Source organism: Ursus americanus, chromosome 3 (genome assembly GCF_024610735.1).
Source record: "Ursus americanus isolate L20-20 chromosome 3, mUrsAme1.1.p, whole genome shotgun sequence".
NCBI lineage: Eukaryota > Metazoa > Chordata > Mammalia > Carnivora > Ursidae > Ursus > Ursus americanus.
Genome location: NC_142129.1, coordinates 68812718 through 68820229, shown reverse-complemented (window position 1 = coordinate 68820229; position 7512 = coordinate 68812718). Strand labels below are relative to the sequence as shown.

The 7512-nt window shown below is 39.5% G+C and overlaps 1 pseudogene; it reads left to right on the top strand.

The window, feature by feature from the left end:
• Positions 1-789: 789 nt before the first annotated feature.
• On the top strand, positions 790-6711 carry LOC123789605 (glyceraldehyde-3-phosphate dehydrogenase-like; annotated as a pseudogene).
• The last annotated feature ends 801 nt before the right edge of the window (positions 6712-7512 follow it).

Genomic DNA, 7512 nt, shown 5'->3' with positions numbered 1-7512 from the left:
GGTACACATGGGAGCAGTCTGATAAAAACAGCCAGAATCATCAAATATGTTTAAATTCATGGGTTCATAATAATATGAACAAAACCCCTAATCAGTCACCTTTAAATGATGATAAAGAATCAATTAATTATTTTGAACACTGGTAAAATAAGAGGAAAGAATCAAGCAATTATCCTGTCTTTTCTGTATGAATTATACTACTTGAGTAATTTAAAGTAGATGAAAGAAGTATTTCTTTATATAAGTATTCCCTCCAATAAATGTAAAAGAAATGATAAAGTTAGACTATCACCATCTTTAAATCCCTAATCAATTCATGTATCTAGGCATCAAGCATCAAAGGCTACTTACATCACAGAAAGAGCCAGATCATGTGCCTCCTGATAAAAGAATACATCACCACCTATGAACTTGCCAAAGGCGTATAACCTGAGTCTGATCAAGCCTCTGGATCCAGCTGCCAATTTGCAGGAAATATGGAGGGCAGAGGAAATGCTGAACTACATCATGAGTGTGCAATCAGCAAAACTCAGACTATGGGAATCTTTACAGGTCACATGCCCTGGGTTCTTTGGTAGATAAATTGCAAAGATAAGAAATGGATAGAGAGGAAATCTCTACACTAAAAATGACTTAAAAGAGATACCATTTTTTTTAAAAGAGCACATCTTAACTGGAGTGTTTGAGGTACACTCTTGGGTAATAAAAATATGAAGAAACAGAGGAATGGTTATGATGCTAGTCATGTTGGTGCTTACCTCTGGAAAAAGGGAAGGTGTTGAGATTGGAATGGGACAGGTGAAGGTGCTTCAGGATGTTACCAAAGTTCCATTTCTTGACGTGGGTGGTTGTTACAGGGTGCTCACCTTATAAGAATTTACTAAGCTATGAATTTTGGTGTGATTTTGGTTTCTGTGTTTTATTTTATCATAACAAGTTTTTAAAACAGGCATCCACAATGAGAAGAGTCCCTATTCGCTGCTCACTCAGTCCCCCTTCTCCCTGTTTCCTACATTTCTCTCCCTCTCTTCTGTTTCTCTGTCTCTCTGATTATTATCATGATTACTCTTCCCAGTTCCCGGCTCTCACCACCAAGCTCCCTCATGTGGCTTTTTTTTTTTTAATAAAGATTTTATTTATTTATTTGATGGAGAGAGAGACAGCCAGCGAGAGAGGGAACACAGGCAGGGGGAGTGAGAGAGGAAGAATCAGGCTCCCAACGGAGGAGCCTGATGTGGGGCTCAATCCTGGGACTCTGGGATCACGCCCTGAGCCGAAGGCAGACGCTTAACCACTGAGCCACCCAGGCGCCCCATTTTGTGGCTTTTTTAGATCCAAGTTGAAGCTCTTGTCTGCTTGTTGGTTTTGATGACTGCCTCTGCCTAGTCTAATGTCACAGCCAAATGGAACAGCTGGGAAGAGAAGAGAGAGTGAAAAATTCACTTCTATTCCCTGATTTTCAAGCTCTGCCACAAAAACTCAATTTCATCAGAGCTCATGTTGCATTGTGCTTGCCACTGTATAATTGGTACATTTACATGATTTCATATTTTTTTAAAAATCTGGCTTATCTTGTTAGTTTTTGGTAAATTTAACTTAGATTTAAATGGTAGACTCAAAAAGGATAAATCTATTACACAAAGGTGTTTGAGAAACAACTAATTAGTTTTGAGTACCTTCCATAAGCCATTCACCAGGTTTCTTTTCTTTATAGAGGTTATAAAAAATAGTAGCTACCATTTATTGAGTATCAGGTATGTGCTAGGCAGTTTACAAATACTGTCTCTAATCCTAAAAAGGACATATCATCTCTACAAAGTGGGTATCATTATCTCTATTTTACAGATAAGGAATGTGAAGTTCTGAAGGGTAAGATGATTGGTTCAAAGTCATACAAATAGTCACTTATGAAAACAAAATTGAACCCATACCCTTCTGGCTCCAGAGTTTGCTTTTTTTCACCCTGAGACAGTGACTGAATATTGACCTACGGACATGGAAGTTTTCATTGTATCTTTAAAGTGTCATTTTCTAAATTAACCTCATGATGAAGTATGGCACTGGACTTGAGTTTTCGTATGAGCTCTAAGATCTGTGGAAGATGATGTGTTGGGGGTGGCTGTCCTTCCTGCCACGAGTGTAAAGCACAACTGTCATGGCAAATAGATAAAATCACAGTTGAGTATCATAAATTAATGCTAATTTGAGAGAAGACTTCCTGATTGCCCTGATAACTGTCCCTTTTCCTTTTCAGAATCTGGCACCACCTTCCTTCATTCATGATTTCCTTTTCTCTTACTACCGTGTAATGGAAGCTTGATGTGTTGATCATACACTGTTGATTTCTTGGTAAATCAATGGAAAATGACCTTTCTTCTGGACTGCTAGGTATTGATAAAGAAGTAGAATACTTAAAGGAAAATTGACCCCTTATTATATTCAATCTCAGAGCTCTTTTGCATTTGGACACACAGGAGATGGTAAAGAAGATCAAACTAAAAGAGAACATACTCGTTTTATTGTAAAATTTGTTCTTCATATGACTTATTCCTCACTTAGCAAAAAAACCACTTGGTGCTGGGAGTTTTCTATTCTGGGGATTTGCACAATCCAGTTTATTTTTTGCACAGAAATAAATATGCATAGACAGGGGAATAAGAACTTGGCTGAGTTTCTTGCTTAGTAGCAGTTTTATGAGGAAAAAAAAACCTTTTATTTCATTAAAAAATTCACCTTTAAAATTTTTCTCTTATAGCTTTTCAGATGGAATTTGAAAAGGTTTATGATGATGGTGGGGGAGAGAATCATTTTTTGAGTTGCTTAAGCATTAATGGATTGGCACGGTCTATTTAATTAATCTGCCACAAATGGAGCAGAGCTGCATTAAGACACACTTTATTTGTATGACTCTTACCTTCATAAGGCTACATATTTTTTCATTTTTATAAAAGTGTGGATGTTGCTGATACTGTTTTCTTCTTTTTAACGAAATCTAAATCACACAACACACATTTATGTAAACCAAACAAAAACCTGTGTTTTTCTTACTGAGTTTCCTTGAAAGAAGAAGCCCTCTAATATCTGAGAATGAGTCTTTGGTCATTTTTTTTTTAATGCAACTAATGATAGATTTTTAAAGTGCTAAACACGGACTTGAAAACTGTTTATATATTAACACCTGGACTTACTGAATATTTCCAAAACAATCAAGTTATATATCTTTCTTTTGAAGAATCTGGCTACCACTAGAGAAACTCACATTCCACGGACACAGTAATGACATGTATACCTAAAGATCACTTGAAAAACAAGAGTTTCAAGTTTCTGACCCTACCATCCGTAATGAAAGTTATTTGGCCAAATGAGAGGCTTAAGTGAGTTAAGTTAGTGGGCGACAGGAAAGAATATCTCACAACAATGAAAACCCAGAGTTCTAAAAATCGGAAATCCCTCAACAGGCAGTGGTTCTTAGCCCAGCTATCTATTAGAATTAGTGGGAGGGAGTGTGTGTGAATGCTTTCAATAAATACTGATGACCTGTCCGTCCCAGGTCTTTAGGTGTGGATCACAGGCAACAATATTTTTAAAAGCCCTCCAGATAATCTCCATGTGTGGCCAGTGTTAAGCACCACAGATCTACATGATAATTTCTCAACACGTTGCAAATTCTGGGGAGTGTGGAATGATTTATTCCTTGATCAGAAGGTCTGATTTAAATATGGAAGGCAGTCAGCAAGGTTTGCTCACTGGCAATTCCTGTATTTCCTGAAGAAGGCAATGCTGCATGGGGGGGTTTATGTGAAGGCTCCATAGATATTTTGCCAGACGTCTGTGGCACCAGAAAGTGTGGAAACTTTTCAAAATGATATGTTCCCAGACTACAGAAGGTTTATTCACTCAGGAGCCTGCGAAACAAGTGTTTCTGGGGGTCTGGGAAGCTTTTTACATAAGGGCATTGAGAGCAAATGAAGCTAGGGAAGGTTCCTTGCCTGCCTTTCTGTTTTTATTTTCTGAAATTTGTCAGTGGTACCTGGACTGATCGAGATATAATGACAATCACATGAATGACCTGGAATGTTGTTTCCCCTGATGAAGGGCAGTTTGGTAAAAGCCCAAAGATCACACTTTACATCAAAATCCTGATGTTCATGTTCTCCCAAGCCGTCTCTCCCATTGATAATATCTTCCAGTTTCTTTTGATATAGTGGGTAATTTGCTATGTTGGGAGGTATTTTCTTCGCTTAGCTCATCTGATCTGAAACAAGGGTGGTGTGTGGGGTGGAATTGCTTTCTGGACACTGTGGCATTTTAGGGGAAAAAAAAAAAAAAGACCAGCCTGTGTGGCTCATTCTAATTTATCAAAAGCTGCCAGGCTTGGCTACACTGCAGATCTTGCAATCTACTTCAATGTAAACATTTTAATTACTATTTCTAACATTTGGCTTTCATTAAAAGTCAGAGAAAAACTTAAAAAAAAATTCATAAAGTAAATACTGGAAAACCCCTTTAAAAAGCCCACCCCCCATCACACAAATGCGCACACACACACACACACACACACACACCCCACACGGTTTTGATTTAAAGACAAAAAGAAAACTCTATAAACAAAAGAAGAACAAGAAAAAGAAAAAGAGTGGGAGAGAGGGAGTGAAGGAAGGAAGGAGGCAAGGAAGAAGGAAGGATTATAGAAAAGGAAGATAATAGAAAAGAAAATTATGTACCCCTATCTTAATACCACTCATAAAAATTAACTAGAAGTGGGTTAAAGAATTAAGCATAAGAAAGAGCTGGTATGTAAAACTCCTAGAAGAAAACATAAGGAAGAAGCTCCTTGACACTGGGTTTTGGCAATAAGTTTTTGGATATGATATCAAAAGCATAAGCAATCTGAAAAAAAAATCAACAAGTGGGACTACATCAAACTAAAAAGCTTCTGCACAGAAAAAAAATAGTAAAATTAAAAGGCAGCCTATAGAACTGAGACAATATTTGCAAACTACATATTGGGTAGAAGGTTAATATCCAAAATATATAAAGAACTCATACAACTCAATAACAATAACCAAAAACTAATAATCTGATTAAAAATAGGCAGAGTACCTTAGTAGATATCTTTCCAGAGAAGACATTCAGATGGTCAACAGGTACATAAGGATGTTCAACATCACTAATTATCAGGGAAATACAAATCAAAACCACATTGAAATGTCACCGCACACCTGTTAGAATGGCTATCACCAGAAAGATGAGTTAACAAGTGTTGGGCAGGATATAATTGTTTAAGTCACTATGGAGAATATTATTGAGGTTTCTCAAAAAATTAAAAATACGACTACCAGGGGCACCTGGGTGGCACAGTTGGTTGAGTGGCCCACTCTTGATTTTGGCCCAGGTCGTGATCTCTGGGTCGTGAGATTGAGCCCAGAACCAGGCTCTGTGATGGGTGTGGAGCCTGCTTGGGATCCTCTCTCTTCCTCTCCCTCTGTCCCTCCCTACTCATGCTTTCTCTCTCTGAAAATAAATTTTTAAAAATAAATAAATAAATAAAAATACAACTACCATATGACCCAGCAATCCCATTCCTGGGTAAGTATCCAAAGGAAATAAAAACAGGATTTTGAAAAGAAATCTGGACTCTCTGCTCCTCTCTGTTTGACAGACAGCTGCATCTTCTGGTGCAGTACCAGCCACATCCCTGAGACAGTGTGGTGAAGATTAGAGTAAACGGATTTGGTCATATTGGGCGCCTGGTCACCAGGCCTGCTTTTAACTCTGGCAGAGCGGATATTGTCACCATCACTGACCCTTTGTTTGACCTCAACTACATGGTCTACATGTTCTAACATGATTCCACCCATAGCAAGTTCTATGGCACAGTCAAGGCTGAGAATAGGAATCTCGTTATCAATGGTAAACCCATCTCCTTCTTCCAGGAGTGAGATCTGCCAACGTCAAATGGGGTGATGCTTGTGCTGAGTACGTTGTGGAGTCACTGGGGTCTTCACCATGGAGAAGGCTGGGTTTCACTGGAAGCATGGGGTCAAGAGGGTCACCACCTCTGCCCCTTCTGCTGATGCCCCCATGTTTGTGATGGGAATGAACCATAAGAAGTATGACAACTCCCTCAAGATTGTCAGGAATGCCTCCTGCACCACCAACTGCTTGTCCCCTCTGGGCAAGGTCATCCATGAGAACTTTGGTATCCCTGGGGGGGACTCATGACCACAGTCCTTGCCATCATTGCCACCCAGAAGATCATGGACATCCCCTCTGGGAAGCTGTGGTGTGATGTCCCACGGGCTGCCTACAGCATCATCCCTGCTTCTACTGGCTCTGCCAAGGCTGTAGGCAAGGTCATCTCTGAGCTGAATGGGAAGCTCACTGGCATGGCCTTCTGTGTTCCCACCCCCAACATGTCAGTCATGGTTCTGAGCTGTCACCTGGAGAAAGCTGCCAAATATGAAGACATCAAGAATCAGGTGAAGCAGGCACCAGATGGCCCCTTCAAGAACATCCTGGGCTACACTGAGGACCAGGTAGGTTGTCGCCTGCAACTTTAACAGTGACAGCCACTCCTCCATCTTTGATGCTGGAGCTGGCATTGCTCTCAATGACCACTTTGTCAAGCTCATTTTCTGGAATGACAATGAATTTGGCTACAGCAACCAGGTGGTGGACCTTATGGTACACATGGTCTCCAAGGAGTAAAAGTAACCATCAGACCCAGCAAGACCAAGAGAAACAGAGAGGCCCTCAGCTGCTGGGGAGTCCTTGCACCAACTCATCCCCTACATAGTGAGAATCTCCCAACCTCCATAGTTTCCCTCCCAGACCCCCTGAAGAAGAGGAGGGACGTGGGGAGCCATACCTTGTCAGGTACCCTCAATAAAGTATACTGTACCTAGTCAAAAAAAAGAAAGAAAGAAAAAAGAAAAGAAGAAGGAAAAAAAGAAAAGAAATCTGCACTCCTGTATTTATTACAGTATTATTCACAATAGCCAAGATATGGAAACAACTTAATGTCTATCAGTGGATGCATAGATAAAGAAGATGTGGTATATGTACAATGAAATATTATTCAGCCATGAGAAAAAAGAAAATCCTGTCATTACCAACAAAATGGATGGATCTTTAGGGCATTATGCTTAGTGAGATAAGCCAGTCAAAGAAAGAGAAATATTGTATGGTATATCTTATATGTGGAACTTGTAGAACGGACAAATTTGTAGAAACAGAGAGTAGAATGATGGTTACCAGGGGCTGGGGGAACTGGGGAGATATTGTTAAAAGATACAAACTTGCAACTAAAAGATGAATAAATTTTGAAGATCTAACACATAGCATACGGATTATAGACAATGCTGTATTACATACTTCCAAATTGCTAAAAGACTGGATCTTACATGTTTCCACCACAAAAAAAGAAATGACGTGTGTGTGTGTGTGTGTGTGTGTGTGTGTGTGTGTGTGTAAATTAGTAGATGACTCTGTCCCTTCCCCCCAAAAGAA